General features: G+C 46.3%; 1 protein-coding gene and 1 long non-coding RNA gene across 3 annotated transcripts in view; both read left to right on the top strand.

Moving 5' to 3' along the window:
* The window catches only part of CDC42BPG (CDC42 binding protein kinase gamma), a 304,707-nt gene that overhangs the window by 76,763 nt on the left and 206,623 nt on the right, over window positions 1-21,321 (top strand). The window lies entirely within an intron of this gene.
* On the top strand, window positions 1,336-2,406 carry LOC143935406 (uncharacterized). The gene is made up of 2 exons (XR_013263506.1): window positions 1,336-1,542; window positions 1,626-2,406. It is a non-coding gene; the product is annotated as an uncharacterized LOC143935406 (long non-coding RNA).

The raw sequence follows: 21,321 nt of genomic DNA, 5'->3' as shown, positions 1-21,321 counted from the left end.
TGCCACGGGTGCCACGTGACGTGCCACGGGTGCCACGTGACGTGCCACGGGTGCCACGGGACGTGCCACGGGTGCCACGGGACGTGCCACATGTAACATTTTACATGGCGCTCATTACAGGTCACATGGCACTTGGGGTTCATAATGGTGCCTATTAACTCTAGGGCAAGATTACGGAGCAACATTGGGAAGTCTATCACTGATGTGTAGCACTATGATAATTTTATTACAATAATGATTGAACAATATAACCACATCAAAAGTAATTTCAACCTAATTTTAACATATGAAATTTATTGAACATATAATAACAAATAACAAAAAACATATCAGACAACTTTAATTACAAAACAATAATCCATATCAGCACATGTTAACAACCGTACTCAAAAATTCCCAAAAAGATACTTGATATGAAATCAAAACATTTGTGTAAAAATATTTATGAATTTGATTATGAAATGGCGTCCATCTGCCACGGCAATTCACCATCCGGTGAATTTAAATAGGATCTAAATTGATCGCGCACTGTGGCACCATCAGTGGATCCCCTTGTAGCACTGATGCGTGCACTTTCCATGTCGTGTTGTAGAGAATCCTCAAAACAATAGCCGTCCCTGACTCTGACAAAATTGTGCAGCACGCATGCTGCTTTTACAGCAGTTATAGCATTTTCAATGTTTAAGCTTATTGTAGTATGTAGAAAGCGCCATTTATTGGCTAGAATTCCAAAACTACATTCAACCACCCTTCTTGCCCTTGTTAACCGGTAGTTGAAAATCCTTTTAGGAGTGGACAGGTTCCTACTAGAGTAAGGCCTCATCATGTGTTCACCCAATGCAAAGGCCTCATCCGCAACAAACACATAGGGTAGCGCAGGTTCAGCTGTGCCAGGAAGGGGGCAATTTTCAGGAATACCAAGTAGATTCTCCCGTAGTCTTTCACCAAAGGATGAATTTCCAAAAATCCTTGCATCACAGCTACCTCCATAGGATCCAATGTCTACATATGTGAAACAGTAGTTGGAATCTGTAACGGCGAGCAGTACAAAGGAGCAATATTTTTTATAGTTAAAGTACATACTCCCGCTACCCACAGGCTTTTGTACACGTATATGCTTCCCATCGATAGCTCCAATGCAATTGGGAAAATTGCACCTACTCCAAAATTTATTTGCTATATCACGCCATGTTTCAGGTGTCGGCCTCTTCATCACCATGGTGTTAAGCACGTCCCATAAAACTTTGCAGGTGTCTCGGATGATATAGCTGATAGTCGACTTGCCAGCCATGAACTCATAATGTAGACTTACAATTGAATGACCTGTTGCAAGGTATCTGAAAAACAAAAGAATTGATTATGTTCCTGTTTATGTTTTGCAGTGACCATCTTACAAACCAGGTGGAAGGGGCTCCGCGATTGCTACAATCGCTACTTAAAAAAAATATTAAACCAACGAAGTGGTTCCGGGGGGAAAAGAGTAGCACCCTATATCCATGCGGAGGAGATGGAATTCCTGAGGCCGTTCATGGATCTTAGAGCGTAAGATAATATCTTTCATATTAGGACAGTGATACTATACAGTTGGATAAGGTTATAATAATTGTATTCTATCTTTCATGCAGAACACAATCCAGTATGCCGCACCTGGAACAGCCAGGTACATCGGCCCAATGTGCTGCGGCGGCCACTGCTCCCAGCGGAGAGGAAGGGGCACCTTCTCCGTCCTTAATACAGAGTCCTGGCCTAAACTCTATTGAAACAGTTGAGGATTCCCAGGCGGCCAATCTCAGCATGGCTGAGGTCGAGGAACCTGAGGGCAGACAGGAACCAGACCGTCCCGCTCTCCATGGAAGATCGGGAAGACCGATTAGACTGCAGAACAACTTGGAACGTTTTGCGTCACTGATGGAGCGGATGAATACAAAGTTAACTGAAATGGAGAGTGCGGAAAGCGGATTTGGTATTATGGTGGCAGCAATGCTCAAAAAAATCCCGCAGGAGCGCCAGGCATATGTTATGAAAAACATTATAGATATGCTTGAGGCAAATATAGCCCACCAGCCTGCCACCAGTGCCCCCTCTCCAGCGTTTGCCCCACCACCACCCCCATCTGTACCCTTCCCTAACTATTACAATCCCCCGCCACCCAGAACCCACCCCTACTATTCCCCTCGTTATAGGCCATATTGTGATGAGTATGGCAACAACACACAAAGCGCAAATCCCCCCATGCCCTATCCATTTCCTACCCCTGCAATGGCCACACGTGAAAGTGTCCAACCCACACCTTCCCCCATTCCTTCCACTGAAGGTGACAATTTTGGTCCATCGTACCACAATTTATAGTTTTTCTAATGTCTTGATTTTTCGTAGAATAAAAGTGCTAATGTTATTTCTTTAAAAGTTACTGTTTGTTGATGCTTTTTTCAAAAATTTTGTTCATATTAAAAAAAGTTTATGTTTTGCTAATGTGTGGTATGTTTGAGTATATTACATTTAATTACATGCTATGTTTTTTTAGGTCAAAAATAATTACCTAGGTGGCTGCAGCATTGGAGCAAAGCTTCATCTGCTGCTCCTTCACACAAAAAATAATAATCAAACATCAATGGGTCTCTTCTATCCCCTCCAAGATGTGAGAGCTGCTGACACTCAGCAGCTATCCTGCTCTGCTCCTCCACGCTAATTGTAGCGCTGAGCTGTGAGGATGCAAAGTGTATTGCGCACCAGAAAGACAGTTTACCTTAATGTAATAATTAGTCTTTCAATGGCTGAGATACTCTTCCTGTATGTTGTGTTCTGTCGCTCAAGATGGATGTCAACCAGACCAAGCAATTCATCAAAACTGCAACAAACCAAAAAAATTTTGTTAATCATCTATGTTAGAAAATAATAAATATAAACCACTGGTATCTACACACACACACACACACACACACACATTATCGCATCAACAATATGCCAAATATAAATCATCCGATTGAAGGGATTTAGCTAGGGTGAGGTGACGTAGCAAGTCATGTGTTAAGTAGACAATACACAAAGTGTGGAATGTGTGACACCTGTGACAGGTAATGTCGAAGGGGAAAACTACTCTATTTTACTCTTGAAAAATGCTTTAGCAACATGACTTTAAGGCCACATATTTGTGAACAATTACTGCTAGCAAACACACTACTTCTGGTTTGTCATGTCCCATCTGTGCCAAGTCATGTGACACCCGTGGCACGTCCCGTGGCACCCGTGGCACGTCCCGTGGCACCCGTGGCACCCGTGGCACGTCCCGTGGCACCCGTGGCACTTCCCGTGTCACCCGTGGCACGTCCCGTGGCACATCCCGTGGCACCCGTGGCACGTCCCGTGGCACGTCCCGTGGCACCCGTGGCACTTCCTGTGGCACCCGTGGCACGTCCCGTGGCACGTCCCGTGGCACCCGTGGCACTTCCTGTGTCACCCGTGGCACGTCCCGTGGCACGTCCCGTGGCACCAGTGGCACGTCCCGTGGCACGTCCCGTGGCACCCGTGGCACCCGTGGCACTTCCCGTGTCACCCGTGGCACGTCCCGTGGCACCCGTGGCACGTCCCGTGGCACCCGTGGCACTTCCCGTGTCACCCGTGGCACGTCCCGTGGCACGTCCCGTGGCACCAGTGGCACGTCCCGTGGCACCCGTGGCACCAGTGGCACTTCCCGTGTCACCCGTGGCACGTCCCGTGGCACGTCCCGTGGCACCCGTGGCACCAGTGGCACTTCCCGTGTCACCCGTGGCACGTCCCGTGGCACCCGTGGCACGTCCCGTGTCACCCGTGGCAGGTCCAGTGTCACCCGTGGCACGTCCCGTGGCACCCGTGCCACTTCCCGTGTCACCCGTGGCACGTCCCGTGGCACCCGTGGCACCAGTGGCACTTCCCGTGTCACCCGTGGCACGTCCCGTGGCACCCGTGGCACTTCCCGTGTCACCCGTGGCACGTCCCGTGGCACGTCCCGTGGCACCCGTGGCACTTCCTGTGTCACCCGTGGCACGTCCCGTGTCACCCGTGGCAGGTCCCGTGTCACCCGTGGCACGTCCCGTGTCACCCGTGGCAGGTCCCGTGGCACCCGTGCCACTTCCCGTGGCACCCGTGGCAGGTCTCGTGGCACGTCTTGTGCCAAGCGCGGCACATTGCGTGGCATGTGACATGGCACATGTGGCAAGGGACGTGGCAGATCGACAATCCACAACTTGTGGCAAGTGACGTGGAAAGTGGACACTGACATACAGCATATGTACTTGCCTTGTGATCGACATCCGTGTATACTTGAAAAACTTGTCATCAAACCTACGCAAGTTCTCATACATAGCCCAGAACTGCCCTCTGTTATGTCGATTGGCAATGATTGGATGGATCCAGTAGCGACGTCTTCTTCCCATCCTCCTCCTCCGCTTCATTTCTTCTTCTTCCTCTTCCATCAGTACTGCCAAACCAGCTGTTAGGACAGCTGACATAAGGTAACGCACAGAGAGCATTTTGGACACAGAAAGACTGTCAAAAACAGGAACAAGGAAGAAGACAGGAACAGGAATGATGTCACAAGGGGTGAAAGCTCACTTGTACAGTTCCCTGTCCTGGAGGCGACTTGTAAGTCGCCCCAGGTCGCGCTGTTAAGTCGGATACAAGTCGGATCCGACTTGGCTTCCCAAGTAGTGTCGCCTCGTGTCGCCCCCTGTGTGAACCGGCCCACACAGACCTAGATATGGAGTTGTCTGTGTCCAATCACAGCTGGTCAACACGGAGATGCTGGTAATCGGCTCTCCTCGCCTTACACGGACAGTGTGTGAGGAGAGGAGAGCTGATCAGCGGCATCTCCTCACGGGGATAGCTAGGGAAGTAATCGGGGCACTAATTAGTGCCCTGATTACAATATACGGTAGAAATAAAGTGTAAAAATACAGTGCCAACCAGTGATCAGTGCCACAACTCTGTGCCCATTAGCCATGCCAGTCAGTGCTGCCCATCAATGCCCATCTGTACCACCTATCCATGCTGCCTAGTGCTCATCAGTGCCTCATATCAGTGCCCATAAGTGCGGCATATTAGTGCCACCTCATCAAAGCCCACCAGTTCAGCCTATCGGTGCCGATCGGTGCCGCTTCATCAGCACTACTTGGCAATTACTTAATTACAAAATTTACCGACAAAGTAAAAAACCTTTTAAATTTTTTTTTTCTTTGGTCTTTATTTTTTACAAAAAAAAAGCAGTGATTAAATACCACCAAAAGAAAGCTCTATTTGTGTGAAGAAAATAAACAAAATTGTTTGGGTAGAGTGTTGCATGACTGAGCAATTGTCAAAGTGCGACAGCACTGAAAGCTGAAAAATGGCTTGGGCAGTGTTCGTGCCTGGAAGACAAGTGGTTAATAAACAAATTAAAGGACAGTGTAAAAATGAATAAAATAAAAAATGCTTGTGTGCAGAAGCAAGCGCATATGTAAGCCGCGTACACTTATGTAAGCTGTTTAACATTTGTGGCAATACCTCACAAGTGGTGCAGAGCAACAATTCTAATGCTAGACCTGTAACTAACGGGTAACCTGTAAAAATGTTTGAAGCTGTGCTTATGAAGATTAAGTAGCTTCGTTTGTTACCATTCCACAAACGTGTACAAATTTTAAAGCGTGACATGTTGGGCATCAATTTACACCAGCATAACATCATCTTTTTATATTTTTGCCACAAAATTGGGTTATATTTTTTGCATTAAAATTAAAGTGTATTTTTCCCAAAAATATTGCGTTTTGAAAAACCGCTGCTCAAATACCATGTGACATAAAAAAATTGCAATGATTGCCATTTTTTTCACGGCAGGGGTCGGCAACCTTTTTACACTTAAAGCGGGAGTCCGCCACGTTTTTTTTTTTTTTTCTTTTTAAGCCAGCAGCTACAAATACTGCAGCTGTTGACTTTTAAAATAATGACACTTACCCGCCCGGCGCGCCCGCGATGTCGGCACCCGAAGCCGATCTCTCGATCGTCTCTCGGGTGCTGCCGCCGCCATCTTGGGTATGGGAATCAGGAAGTGGAGCCTTCCGGCTTAATTCCTCGGTTCCCTACTGTGGATGCGCGAGTCGCGCTGCGCAATAAGGATGGTCCCCGCTGTCTCTGGGATCCGTGTGTTTCCCAGCAGGCAGCGGGGGACCTTCGGAAAGTGGTGTAGATTCTGCGGAAAGGGGCGTACCTTCTGCAGAATCTACGCCGGAAGTGGTTGCAGATACCTGTACTGTACAGGTACCTGCACCCCCTCCCCCCTGAAAGGTGCCAATTGTGGCGCCGGAGGAGGGGAGGGTTCCAATGAGCGGAAGGTCCACATTAGGGTGGACCTCCGCTTTAAGGGCTGCATTCACCTGCTAATAAAGATTGTGCACACTTGTGGAGTAGCGACAAACTACGGTACTTTAAAATCTCCATAGGTGACGCTTTAAAACTTTTACAGGGTACAAATTTATAGTTAGAAGAGGTCTTGTGTCCTCTCCTGCTGCTTGGGCTAGTGGTTATCCCAAGAAAGCCGACCAGGGGTTAAAATGTCTGTGGGCCAGGTACATGTGAATTCATCACGTACACTGACTGGCTGTAGGTTGCAGACCCATGCTGTAAGGTCTGCTCCCCCCCTTTAGTTTATTAAAAAAAAAAAAAAAAAAAAAAAAAAAAAACTGAAATGGCACACAGACATTTCATAAAAGAGGAACTCCTTGCTCTGTCAGAAAAAATTTAAGTCTGCAGCTACAAATACTGTAGCTGCTGACTTTTAATATTAAGGAACATGGCTGTCTACGAATCCAGTGATGTCTTCACCCGAGCTGATTTTTCAATTTAGTTCTCAGTTGCTGCAGCCAGCATTTTGGGTAAGGGAAAAATGGAAGTGAAGCCTTGCAGCTTCACCGCCTGTTCCCTCTGTGGAGGGGGTGGGAAGAGCTGGCTCAGGTTCTCAGTGGATCACTGAGAGGCTGAGCCAGGTGACGTTTCTGGTTAGGATTTTTTCAGAGCCTGGAATGGCTCTGTGATGTCAGCCGACAGTGGGCTTTAGCTGAAAACTGGTTACATGAGTGCAGAACAAACTACAATCCTGTGATCCATAGAAGTCAAAAAGCGGCCTACCAAGCGAAAAACAAAACTTTAACTACTTCCCACCCGGCCAATGCACATGTATACGGCCGGGTGGGAGCCATCTACTTCTGATAGGACGTTCAGGAATGTCCTTCAGAAGGAGCGGGATCGTGCACGCGCGTGCCCGATGTGCTCGTGTCACCCGGACACGGCGCATCTCAGATCGGCAGGAGGGCTCTGTGATTGGCCCTCCTGATCACATGACGGCCGTGTCCAATCATGGCCGTCATGTGATGTAAACAAACAGCTGGTTGCTAGGCAATCGGCTCCTCCTCTCCTCACACAGAAGTCATCGCTGAGGAGAGGAGAGCAGATCGCTGCAGCCGGCTGATGATCAGTGAGTATGAGTTGTTTTTTACAGCTTTTTACTCACTGATCATCAGTCTAGTGTAAACACACAACACACAACACACCACACAGTATAAACACAATGTCCCCACATATGTCCCCAAAACACACATATCCCCAAATAATAAAAACATGTCCCCCACATATGTCCCACTAAAATCACATGTCCCAATGATTTTCTGCACACAAATGTACGTGATCACCTGCACACGTATGCACATGATCATTTGCGTACATATGTCCGTGATCACACAAACCAATTATTATACACTTAACGGAATTTTTTTTTACCAAAAACATGTAGCAGAATACATTTTGGCTTAAATTTATGACAAAATTAGATTTTATTGGATTTCTTTTAAAATGGAAAAAATAAAATTTATTTTTTCCAAATTTCCGCTTTTTTTGCGCTTATATCGCAAAAAATAAACTGAGTCGTGAATAAATAACACCAAAATAAAGCTCTATTTGTGTGACAAAATGATAAAAATTTCATTTGGGTACAGTGTAGCATGACCGTGCAATTGTCACTGAAAGTGCTAGAGCGATGAAAGCTGAAAATTTGGGCTGGGAAGGAAGGGGGCGAAAGTGCCCTGTATTGAAGTGGTTAAGGAGACCCCTTCTCCATTTGTCCTATTTATCATCACCCGAGAGAGTGAAAGTTAAATGTAAATCCCAAATTTTAGGTTGTCACTGGAACAGAAACAGAGAGGGGAAAACTTTTTTTATAGGGGCACTTGTTCTGGTGACAACCCCAGGGCTCCCTCGTTTTGGAGGTATTTCCTCTAACTTTCTGTTTTGACTACAGGCAGAAGTAAAGGACATTCTCCCCAGTGGGGCAGAGATGGCAAAAATAAAATTGACAGGGGTTATACACCTCCTACTCTATGCCTCCTAGTTTTGTTTAACCCTAGACAGCCTAATTAAAGGCCATATCCATATTTTCTTTCTTACTTTCTATTTTTCTAACCATTATCAAGCTTTTTTCTTTTCTTGGTCTTTTTTTATTTTAGTGTTGAGTTTTTTTTTTTTTTTTTTTTTTTTTTTTTTATTATTTGTAAATAGCTTTGCAGTTCTTTTTGTATCAGAACCACATTTTTGTGTCGTGTTTTATTTTTTTTCTTTTAAACAGGCCAATCCTAGATTTTAATACTTTTAGTGTAGATAAAAAAAACAAACAAACAAAAAAAAAAACTTTATAAATTTTTAATTGATGAGTGTTCAATCTAAAAGGTTTTTTTTTTTTTTTGTTGTTTTTTTTCTAAGTGGGACATGTCCTTGACAGCCAAAGGGCTATTTTCATATAAATCAATGAGATCGGTATATACCGATCACTGTAATATACGCCAAATATAGAAATGCTTATTTCAAATATATTAAAGCGTCTGTATAATTGTACACATTTTCCAGCGTGTCATATAATGGATGATCAGTGAAGTTGTTTTTATGTCACAAATCTATGTGAAAGTATGACAAACACGTGTTCACTTGCCCTAGAGCAAATAGCTATTCACACTGCATATCTTGCTGAGTTTTGCCTTGTAATTATACAGAACTGATTCAGCGATGGAGACAACGAAAATGGATTTGGAAACTGCAAAAATATTTATAAAACTTTGCATCTAGCTAAACTAATACCACTAATACTTTAACGGCCAATGCTGGGCTCTGTGCTACCCTCCTCTAAAAGCCCACCTTCCTCACTCATAAGTGGTATGTAATGCTTTTTTAATTTTTATATTTTTTTTCTTTAAGTCACTTGACACACTAGGTCTTCTTTGTCCTAGGTCTTCTCATAACTGAAAGATCCTGGATGATGGAGAAAGCAGCAGTTTTAACCCTTCCTTGCTCTACCCAAGCCTAAAACAAAAGTACACTCAATGTACCTTACTTCTATTATAGGACATAGAGCGCTGTGCATCTATCAATTTTTTTATTTATAAAGGGACATTGCAGTGGGCATATGTCTACTTCTCGAACATTACATGTTTGTTTGTTCATCTCCAGTATCCAGTTTCTATGGGTAGGAGGGTTTGATAAAACCCAATGAATAGCTATCTGTTTCTGTGCCACAAAGCATGCTCTCGTGATGGCCAGTTTCTGATCATGGTCCAAATTATTGGAATTCACATACCCCAATAAACATAGGACAGAGTTGACTAGAGTATTTTGGAAGTGGTTAGTAATTTCACTTTTAAGTGAGGTTTCAGATGCCCTTCATTTTCTTCTGTGTCCAAAAATTCAGTTCACTGCATTTTTTAAGTATATTTTGACCAAACCTATTTTTTATTTTTTATCAGTGGACAGAGCATGGATTGGAGAGAACCTCTGTTGGTTTTTTTTTTTTTTTTTTTTTTTTTGCCCTAGCTAGCTTACAGCTTGGTAGAACAGGAGAAGATAATACTGGAGAAATGACAGAGCATCTCAGTCAGACATGCCATTAGTAATTTATAATTGCATGGCCTGCTTTTTCCCAGGAAAAAAGAGGAAAGAGGGTAGAAGGTGTAAGAAAGCAACAATCAGCTGGGCTCATCCCTCCCGAGTTCTGAGTGCTTACTTGGGGTGTGTGTGTGTGTGTCGGGGGGGGTCTATCTGGTGATACCAGGGCTCCCATGTTGCCATATATCGGCCCACCCATTCAACTAGTCTAACATGGACTCCATAACCTCCATGTCCTTGATTCTGGCATAAAGATCATATGGTGCCGGGGGGGGGGGGGGGGTGGTGGTATTGTTGTTTCCAGTGAAGGGCCACTAGACATCTAGCCACTGTTAGCATATGTGTGACCAGTTTTTTTTTTTTTTTTACTAAACTGGAGGCCCAATAAAATAAAATAAAAACTTGGAGAGGAATATCTGCCTTAAATAGCTGGTGGAGTAGTCCTTGTACCGGATGCTAATAAGGCTGGAGGGATGGGCAGTTCTATTAGATGTGGAATAACGTTCACCCTGTCCTGGAGACACCTCCAGCAGCGATCCATGGCTGATGGGTATATAGCACGTAGGCGAGATGGTGTCGGGTACCAAAAGAAAAGCACCTTGTGTTCTCCTTTATAGTGCATGCACATAGATCTCTTGGCAACCCAGGACCATATAGTGGACCATTGTTCAAGGGCTAATTCCTCTCCAAGGTGTTTCTCTCATCTACGCATGTATCGGTTTCCCCTGAGAGACCATATCGTAAGAGGTTTTTTATAAATGCCTGAAGTCGGTCCTTTCTGTGAGGGACCTAAGATTAAGTATTCGAATGGGGATGGCTTGGACAATTGGAGGCTAGGAGTGAAGGTAAGTGCATGGTGCGGAATTTGGAACTAGCCAAAGAAGGCACTATGGGGAAGCTCATGTTTGGTTCTGAGTTCATTGAAGGTTAATAAGACCCTAGTCATTGGATTCCTCTGCAACCATTGTGAGATCATCTGGAAGGTTAAACCGTCGGGTAATTTAGGGTTGTAGAGGAAAGATGTAACTAAGGAGGCCTCAGATTGTAGAGAAGTGTTACGGTTTAATTGTCTCCAGATAGTTTGTAGCATGTTCATAGTGGGTAGTAGGGAGGTGGAGGGAACATCGACATTGGTGTGCCATAATAGATTGTTTGGGTGGATGGGAGCTAACCATAATGTTTGTTTGGGTCCAACGGTTATAGGCCGGAAGGGTGACCCAGGCTGCTATAGCTCTGTTAGGTGGCATAGTAGTAATGGTGACGGTGTGGAAAGGCCAAGCCCTCATCTTTTGAGATGAAAACATTATGGAGTGGGCATTTTGGTGTTTGTAATTCCATGTGAAATTTTAGGCGGTCATTCTGAAGTTTTCTAAGCTGACCACCTTGTGTCCTTATAAATTCCTCCAAGAGTTTATGGAGATTAGGGAGGGTCACATGTGGTTGCGTTTGACATACTCCTAACTCTAACAACAAAGCTTTAAATTCACAACCCCTAATCATTACACCATTTAATGTTGGGGTCCGGGCCGCCAGGGTTAGATACACAGGGCAAAGAGCAACAGAGAGAGCAGATAGCCTTGCCTAGTCCCATTCGAAATGGGAAAGGAGGTAGACACGGCAAAAGGTGTTTTTAATAGTGGCGGATGGAGTTGCGTGTAGGTGCCTAATCGCCCTGAGGAACGGCCCCTGAAAGCCCAGATATTCAAGGTTGAAGAACACAAAAGGCCAGCGAAGTCTTTTTCAGCGTCTAAGCTGAGCAACAGCGCTTCATCTTTTTGCTTGTTAATGATCTCTATTAAATTGACTCTTCTGGTGTTGTCTCCTGCCTGACACCCTGGGACAAAGCCCACCTGATCCTTATGGATCAAGGAGGGAAGGGACCTCCATTTACTCAGAGGGATAATAGTGTCATAAAAATTTTCAGGTCTGAATTCAATAAAGCTATAGGTCTATAATCCCCACACAGTGTGGTCTTTATCAGGTTTGGGTGTATGCGTGAGGTGCAAAGTCTGCATGTCCATGGGATTTCATCCATGCCCATGAATCCATTTAAATAAATGAGTCATATGTGGAAGTAGGCTGGTCAGGTTTTGTAATATTCATATAGAAGGCCGTCGGCCTGTAGCCTTGCTGGTTGGGAGGAGCTTCAAAGTCTCGGGAAATTGCCTCTTTAGTGATCGGAGACTGTAGAGCCTCCACCGGTAAGGTGGCCACCATCAGTAAAACTTTGTTGGATCGTTAAGTGCGGTATTGAGGGGTTGTTGTAGCGATCCAAGAAGTAGTCAAAAAATTGGGCAATGCTATCGGGCTGAGACTCGAGGGTCCCAGCAGGGTCCATAGGGCCTGGGGAGCCGATGCCTGGGTTTTTCATGGAGTTTATGCGCTAATAAGATGTGGGCTTTATTGCCCTTATAGTATAGCTGACAGTCTCCTGAAGGGCTTTTTCAACCTTGCCTATATCTATACTTTTGAGAACTGCCCGTAGGCAAATTTTCTCTTTAGAGGCGGATTGAGAACAAGGCCGTAAGTCTGGATTCTAAGTCCTGTAGTTGCTGTGCAGTCTGTTGCCTAGTATTTTTCTTCCAGGCAGTTGAGACCACTAGACATTGTCCACGTATCACTGTCTTCTGTGTCTCCCAGAGGGTTAATGCAGAAATCTCTGGGGCGCTATTCTCTACAAAGTAAAGTGTTTTCTAACTCTCTCTTAATTGTGACTTCTTTCAAAAGGCAGTCATTAAGCTGCCAGTGGCACCATTTGATCTTGGAAGTTTCTAGTTTGAGTTTCAGAAGGATCGGAGCATGGTCCGACCAAGATATGGGCAAGATGTCTACTTTAGCAAGTGCCCGCAGGGAGGGGGCATTTAAGGAAAATGGTTTAACCCCGCGCTTGTGCAAAATGGATGGGAATAATGGGAATATTAAGGTTCTGTTGGGTGATCTAACGGGTGAACTTGCGAGTGATCTGACGAAATTGTTGGGATTGTCTGGAGAGGAGTAGGGAAGAGGTGTGTTTTTTTTTTTTTGTTTTTTTTTGTTTTTGTTTTTGTTTTTGTTTTTGTTTTTGTTTGGGAGAACGGAAGGTTGAAGCCCCCTCCCACGAGGAGTGTGCACTTCTAAATAAGCGGTTGTATACCCTAGTCACAAATGACATCTGATTCACATTTGCATAAATGTTGCAAAAAGTTATTTCAGATTGTTGCCATCTGCCACTAATGATCAAAAAACTACCTTGGGGGCAGAGTAGGAGAATGTGGGTGTGAATGGGGATCCCATTTTAATCCAGGTGGCCACACCTGCTTTCTTTTTAGTGCTAGAAAATACGTTTTTAATATTTTCTCTGCTCCAGAACCTCTGAAGCTCCTCAGTGCCAACTGCCTTCTAAAATTCGAGCTAAGACCAGTAACATTCATGCAAGTAAACCTGTACCATGAGGGTGGGGTGTGAGCAAGGAGTATTGTGGATACGTGTGTTGGAAGTGTTGTATACTTATCAAGCCCAGAAAGAAGAGTCTTGAAACAGGAGGTGGTAGCCATCGCACGTGGGGAGTGATGGGAGCACAGGGGAGAAGATCCGTAAAAGAGAAGAAGGGAGAAAAAACAAACGCATAAAGATAATTCACAATTCTCAAAACAGATAATGAAGAGCCTTCAATAGACCAATAGTTCCATGTTATCGCCATCACCCAACGGGACGATGAGGGTAAGTGATAACTAGAAAGGAACTTTAAATCGCTAAACAAATTGGGAGGGGGGTAGTGTCAGATACCGAACGTCAAATGGTGCCTATGATCTGGGACCTGCTAAAGAACAAAGCTATTGAAGGCTATAAAAGAGCTAGGGGACAATACTAGTCAATTGACAACTTGCACATGTAGTCAGGGACATGTATGATGAGTCACGGGGTCGTCCGCACAGGGGAGCAACTTCCTTGGCGATACAGTGCAGATGCGGGCGAGCCCACCGGAACACAGGCCATCCAGGAGGTACAAGGACAGACCCCTGCAGGGAGGGAACAACTGGGGGAGAAAAAAGTAAGTCATTGCAAATAAAAAAAAAAAAACTTCAACTTTGATTAACCGTGCAAAGACAGTCTTCCTCTGGGGTTAGGCCTGTCATCTGTAAAAGTAGATCAAAGAGGGCATTATTGCTTGGGATTCTTATGGGCGGGAGTCAGGGGGTCGTCCCCTCTTCACAGGAACCATTTGCTAGCCGATCAATGGGGGAGGAGTGGGGGGGGGGGGTGATATCTCAACCTGGGAGGTCTGAAGTGGGGATGTTCAGAGTCTCACAAAAGTGAATGTCCTCAGGTACTCGAATGGTTTCTGTCTTGCCAGCATGCATAGCCGTCAGGCTAAAGGGGAAGCCCCAGTGGTAGGTAATGGTGTTCTCCTGAAAGGAGTGGAGGAGCTGTTGAAGTAGCCTACGCTTCTGAAGGGTGATCCAGGATAGATCAGGAAATGGTTGGATTGGAGTGCCATCCACGAAGATAGGTTTAATCACCCAGGCTTTGTGCATAATGTCCTCCTTTTTAAAGTGAATAAGTGCACTCTGCAGATGACATCTCTAGGTTTGGACGCTTGGTCTTTAGGCTTCAAATCACTGTAAGTTTGAAGATAGTATGGAGGACAGATCACAGATCCTCTAGACCAGTAGACTCCTGATATTATTGCGGTTGTGGTTGTCCAGATCTTCCAAGTGGTGTTGTATGTTGTGAAGCATAAAGTGGTCATCTGTCTGTTGGGATTGGACTCGGACAGTGAGCTTAGTGGATTGCAAATCCTCATCTAGATCCTCCACCTGACTGGTCAGCTGATGGAAATCCACTTGCAAAGTTTTAATCTCCACTATGACAGGCTTCTTTGACCTCCAGAGGTCAGCCGCTTAGTCATCTTTGGTGGGTAGTGAGTGTAGTTCCCGCCAGGAGACCAATTCATCCGCTGTAAGAATGGATGGTATTCTGGGCAGAGCCTGATGGTGGGCTAGAGCCTGCGAGAGTGAGGCCCATGATTCAAACCACTCTCCGGCCCTCCCAGCTGTATTGGTGGTGTCGGGGCAGGGGAGGGCAAGATCTCTCTGGATGGATCACAGTTGGGCAAGTGGTGCTGGGTTCACGGGAGCAAAGTGTTCTCTGTGGCTTTGGTGAGCTCTGAAATGAAGATGGGGTCTGAGATGCAGGAGAGAGGCCGCAGCAGTGATTTTGAGTGGCCCGATTGGGATGTGGGGGGGAAGTCCCCAGTGATAGACTTCTGACAGAGCGCCCCAAAGGGTCAAGTACAGGGCCATTAGAGGGCGGGGGGGTAGGAGATGGACTTGCCCCCAGAGCTGCTGGTGTCATTCTGATGGCAGTGGCTGTTCCAAGTGGTATGGTGAAGATGGGCCGTGCAGGGCTGGCGTGGCTGATGTTTGTGCTGCGGGTTGACATGCTGCTAGAGATGATGTCCGTGGGACCCTTTTGTAGCCTCCCAGACCATTCTCTGAGCCTCCATAGGAGGAGAAAGATGACTCTGTGGCTCACTGCGGCACCATGTTGTCGTCCTTCCTGCATGGTGGATACCGGGAGAGGAGTAGGACTGGATTGGGGGATCCTGCTGGTTAAGTTGTCTCCTGAGGTCCCCCCGTTTCTGCAATCTACTGGCGCGATATCTGCCCATTGATCCAAAGCTGTGTCCCTGTTTGGTTCACAAGATCAGGTCCGTGGATAGCAGGGAGATCAACTGTTCAACGCCCCGCTGTCAGTTTCCTTTTGTCTGTTCATTGACAGATTTTTATTTGCTTTCCCCCACAGACAAACAGGAAGTGAGGGGAAATATCCACAGTTGTCAATATTGTGTGTTCTGTTTAAAGGATTTCCCTTCAATCTGACCTGTTTCTTGTGACAAATTTTTTATAATTTGAATTTCCGTTCTTTTCTGTAGCAGTGGAAATGGTTTCCAGGGCAAAAAATTAATCTCCAGTAGAGGCACAGACCGGGGGGAAAAAAAAATGTGTTCCCAACAGAGTAATGTAAATGGCAAATTCCAACTAATTCTTTACTTTGGATACAGTGGGGAACGTTAGAATCTTTACAAGTTTTTTTTTTTTATTGAAGTTTGTGTCCCAGTGTCTATTCAACAGCAATGAAATTAGTTTGGTTTAGTAGGCTTGGAAAATGTCTAACACCACTGTCATGTGTCCTCCCTGGAGACATTTCCTTTACTTACTGTGTGGTCAAAAGAACAAGAAAAGTGGGGAAACTTCCCCAGAGTACGGGTGTTAATAAGAAAGCTTGAAGCGGTTCTAACCCTTCTGTACTCTAGAAAACAAAAAAAAAAGGGGGTCTGGGGGTCTGCTGAATTCTTGATGCACATTATTTTGGTGCATTCATATGACAAATTTTAATGGATAATGTGTGGGCTAAACTGGATGTCCACTATAACTGTGGCACTGATGTCAGATAAAATATTTAATCAAGCAGGTTTGGGATATTGCACATAAGGCCACTTTCACATGGCCTTTCTGATCAGGTTCTTTTCAGGCGGACCTGATCGGACCCTCCAGTCTCTGCTTTGGTGTGGAGGATGTCAGCAGACACATGTCTGCTGACACCCACCACATCCGATTCAATCCTGTCTGCCAAAAACGGATGGTGGTCCTAATCCCCATCCATCTGGCGGATTGGATGAAACTGGGCAGGCGATCCTTTACCAACTGATTGCCCCGTAGAGGAGAGCGGGACTGTGTCCACTCTGCATATCGGAGCGGACCATGGACCTGTCACCCACCTGCCCAGCACGGATCAGCAGAGATCCCCCCCCCCCCTCTAAGCAAGTGGATTCCGCTTAGAGGAGTCACCCATGTGTAAGGGGCCTAATCCACCAAAAAGTTAATTTGAGTATTAAAAGAAAAGATTCGTTACCTGTGGAAAAAAAATTAAATAAAAAGATATGCACAGTAATGTGTGTGGGTTTTTTTTTTTTCCCTCCCAGCTGAGACCCGCGACCCGTGTTTATCTGTTGTATTAATTTTGTATGAAACAGTCTTAAACCTTAATTCGGGTTAATTGTAGTTTGTGTGTTAAAAAAAAAAGCCAGGCGGTTGCCCTGACTATGCAAAATCCAGTTACTGAATTTGCGCAAGAAACTGTTTATGTATTAGGTGTGGTCTAAAACTAGCATTCTGTGCAGATAATTTTAGATGCATTTAATTTTGACACGTGACAGGTCTGTGATTCATATCCATTTTGTTTGACTCACCAAAGAAAAGTCCTAGTACAGTGTGCCAAGTTTTACCACTATGAATACTTTATCTCAGCCAACTGTCCCACACTGGCTTTATATATCCAAGTGCAAAATGTAAATTTTTAGCTTCTGAAATTTGGCTTGGTTGTATAAATGATATGCAGTTCTAGTTTTCGTCAAAACAAAAGGTGTGCAAAGACCTAGTTAATTTTCATTAGAAAGCAGCCAATGTATCCTGTCTGCATACTGCAGAGAAGGGCCCTTGTTCTGTGTTGAAGCAATGGTCTCCTTGCCGATGTTTCCAATCAATAATGAGGATAAGCTTGGCTAATTGCAGCCTTTTTAGGTTTGATTCAGCAGGGCCATGTTCACCTATCCATGTTCCAAGCTGGTCCAAAGCAATAATGTGCAGATGATGGAGCAAAGGCATGTACATGGAGAAGTGGTGAAAAGGGGTTGAGGGTGAATTCGCACTACCGAGTGATTAACTGCATCGGCAGCACTGTTGCTGGCTGCAGTAGGGGGCAGTGTTGTGCGAGATTCAGCGCATCAGACAACTTTTTTCCCTAAAATGTCTTTCAGGACACCCCCCTTTGAGAGACCTCGGCTCCTCCCTTCGCAGGAAACGCCGCCTTAGCTTAAAGATTTAAGCCCCTTCTGCCCCACTGGGCCCTCCGTTTTCGGTGTTTCCTCCGGGGAGACATCACTGGGAATCGGGGCTGATGAACTGGGGAGGTTGAAGCAGTTTTTACTGTGGAGGGAAGCTGTTTTTATCTCTTGTTCGTTGGCGGAATCTTGGGCCTTAGGGAAGGTACCGTTTGTTCCACAGCTTAGCCACCCCAGCCTTTGCTGAGGGTGGGGAAGAAGCTTCGTCGGCCCAGTTCCATCCAGGGGGGCATCGTTAGAAGTGTATCGCTCCTCCCTGTGTTTGGTGTGACCGTGGGGGAGCTTGAAGCTGGTCCAAAAGAGGTCAGCAAGCGGCTCAGGATGGTGGGACCACCACGATCCTCAGCGGGAGATGTCCAGGACAGAGGCGGTCCAGACTACCTTTCCCTTTTTACTTGATGGCTAACCAGGTGTAGACCCCTCTGGTGGTTGAGGGGTTGGGAGGTGGTACTGGGACCTTGGTGATGTTTGGTACTAGGGACACTCCTAGTGACACTCTGCTTAAGTGTATGGCCTTGCATTTTTGGTTTTAATAGTGAGCTGGAGGACTGCAATGCCCAGCATGCCCCCTTGTGCGGTAAGCCTGAGGAACTGCAATGCCCAGCATGCCCTTTGTGCATTAAGCCTGAGGAACTGCAATGCTCTGCATGACCTCTGTGCGGTGAGCCTTTTTTTTTTTTTCTCAGGTTCAGCCCCTGCTGGCCCCCCACCAGCTCAGCAGAATATTGGAGTATTGCAGGGGGCATTAGTGACAAGTTGAGGAGGAGCCAGTTAGTGCTTCTTTAGGTTCCCACGTTGAGTTGTAGGGAGAGGGGTTGGGTGGTGAGCCCTCTAGACCCTCTGGCTACAAGCTTTCCCTTGAGGGGGTGGAGGATCCTTTGGGAGACATCCGTACCACCCTGGAAATCCAGGAGAAGCCACAGTTATTGCTCCATGACCAGATGTATCAAGCCTTGGGGGAACAGAAGTTGTTCCTGGCCCAGGAAGGTCTGGTTGAAGCCATCAACAATTGGCAAGTTCTGGGGTGAAAACCCTTCCAAGGGCCCTAAAGCCTAGGTTTTCTTTTCATGGAGGACATCAGTCGGTAGGGTACCCAGACTGGATGCAGCCTTCTATCGGGTTTCCAGGCATACACACCTTACTTGGGAAAGCTCCCGTGGACATTCTCTTGAAGGACTCTACCTTGGGGCAGGGACGGAGACAATCTTGTCATCTATTCCCATGCTCTTGCGGGGGGGGGGGGGGTGGGGGTGGCAAATAGTGTGGATGCTTAGTCTGATTCACTGTATATGTCTGCCAGATCCTCAGCCCTAGTCATCTCATTTAAAGCTTAGCTGTAGGACAGTGCGTCCAAGGCTAAGCTCTGCAGGATTCTCATGAAGGGCTTGTTTTTGGTTAGGTCCTGGTCTGGAAATCATTTAGATCAGACAGCTGATGAGTGAGTCCTTTCCCATCTGGTGGTGACGGGGACGCAAGGAATAAGTCTCACCCTCAATTCAGGGTCCCAAAGACCGACGTTCCAAAGAGGTCTTGGGGTCAAAAAGGTGGGGCAAAATGGGAGGTTCATCCTCCCAAACAGTCCGAAGGAAGATAGTGGGCCTTCCTTCCATAGCGGGTAGTGGTCTTCTATCATTTTTTCTGGGGGGGGGGGGGGGGGGGGGGTCACCGGCCACTTATCACCAGTTTACCAAACTGCACGGAAAAGTGTCAGCCTTTCTACCCTCCCTGAAAAATCATAAACATTGTATCAACAGTGGCTTAGTGGCTGGCACTCTGGACTAGCAGCACTCAAACCATAGGTTCCGCCTTGGACAGGGTATCGCCTTCTTGGGGCTTGAAAAGTAAATGGCAGTATCCTGAAAATAGGTAAGGGCCTAGTTACCAATGCTACATCAGTATGTTGCTTTAAAAGGGTGTTCCTGGAAGCTTGTGTGGAAGCCATCAAAGGATGGCAAGACCAGGTGAGGAATTCCTTTTTTATTTTCAAGGGAAGGTAGAGGAGCAGTTAGCTCCTCTACTAGGCTCCCAGGTGGAGGTAGAGGTGTTGAACGGTGAGTCCTTTAGACCCTCTTGCTACAAGCCTTCCCTGGAGAAACTGGAGGCTATCTTGGGAGCCATCCGTGCCACCCTCAGAATCCAGGAGTAGAAGCCGTTATACTCCATGACCAGAGGGATTAAAGTGGCAGGACAATGGCTAGTGGGTTAACGTTTCTGACTACGAGCACAGAGCTTCTGGGTTCGCACCCCAAACATGCCACTTCATATAGAATTCAGTTCTTCCTCTTAACCGCTTGCCGCCTGCCCACCATAATATGATGGCTGGGCGGGTCGTTATGACGTCCGTCCATTTAAACTGGGCATGCGCGCAATTGTGTGCGGACAGCCCTGTACTGTCGGTGGCGGTGCGTCACTGAGGGGGGTGAACAGCCATTGGATATGGCTGTTTACCACGTAATCAGATATGTAATCAGGTATCAGATGGTACCTCCTCCACTTTGCACGGTGCAAGCAGGTTGCAGAGTGTTCCCGGGAACATTGCTAGTCACTGATGCTGGTAATTGGCTGGCGGCTGTTTACCACATAAACAACCATGAAAGGATCATAGCCGGTCATTAAATGTCAGACCAGTAACTAGCTAACCGTTTCCAGTGTGAGGAGAGAAGTGCCAGGACCAGTGAGTTACCGATCTGTGTTCTGTAGTGTCTGCACCAACACCACACTTGTCCCATCGCCCCCCCCCCATTGTCATATGTCACTCAACAGTCACCCCATAAAGTGCACCTGTTGCATAAGAGACTGCCAGCGATGCACCAGTCACCCTTCAGTGACCGTGGCCTGTCACCTGTCTGACCATCACCCGTCACTGTCCGTGGCCTGTCACCCATTAGTGACAATCGCCCGTCACACCATCATCACCTATCAGTGAACGTCGCCTGCCACCCATTGCACAGGCAATCGGTGACCATCACCTGTCACACAGCCCATCAGCGTCATGTCCAAAAGATTATATACTAGTGAGGTACAGATCCTCTTCATGACTGATGAGAGCAGTGGGGAGTTCTCATGAGATTCCGAATCAAATTCGGCATTTGAACCGATTTGAGAATAGTGAATGGGCAAATGATTCAGGGAAGAATGGGTCCCTCCTAAAAGGGCAGGGCACTCTGGAAACCAGGCAACTGCCAGGAACCAGGATTATATTCTCAGGCCCAGTACCAACGCTGCCGCCAGCAATGGGCCCCAGGAACAAATGCCCAGGCCCAGTACCAGTGCTACCACATCACGCTTGAGTACCAGCACAGGTAATTCAAATACCCCAGCTACTGGAGTGTCACATCCCCTAAGAGCCAGGGCCTCTACATACATGCCAGATGATCTTGCCAAACCAACATGGCTGCCTTCCGACTCGGGATCACCAATTATCCCCCCTTTCACAGCACAGCCAGGTGTGCAAGCCAATATCCAAAATTTCACAGAGATCGATTGTTTTTATCTGTTTTTGCCGACAC

Source organism: Lithobates pipiens, unplaced genomic scaffold (assembly GCF_037356315.1).
Source record: "Lithobates pipiens isolate NorthernLeopardFrog02 unplaced genomic scaffold, aLitPip1_a1.2 Scaffold_10, whole genome shotgun sequence".
Classification (NCBI taxonomy): domain Eukaryota; kingdom Metazoa; phylum Chordata; class Amphibia; order Anura; family Ranidae; genus Lithobates; species Lithobates pipiens.
Note: the sequence above shows the minus strand (reverse complement) of the source record. Positions and strands in the feature narration are given on the sequence as shown.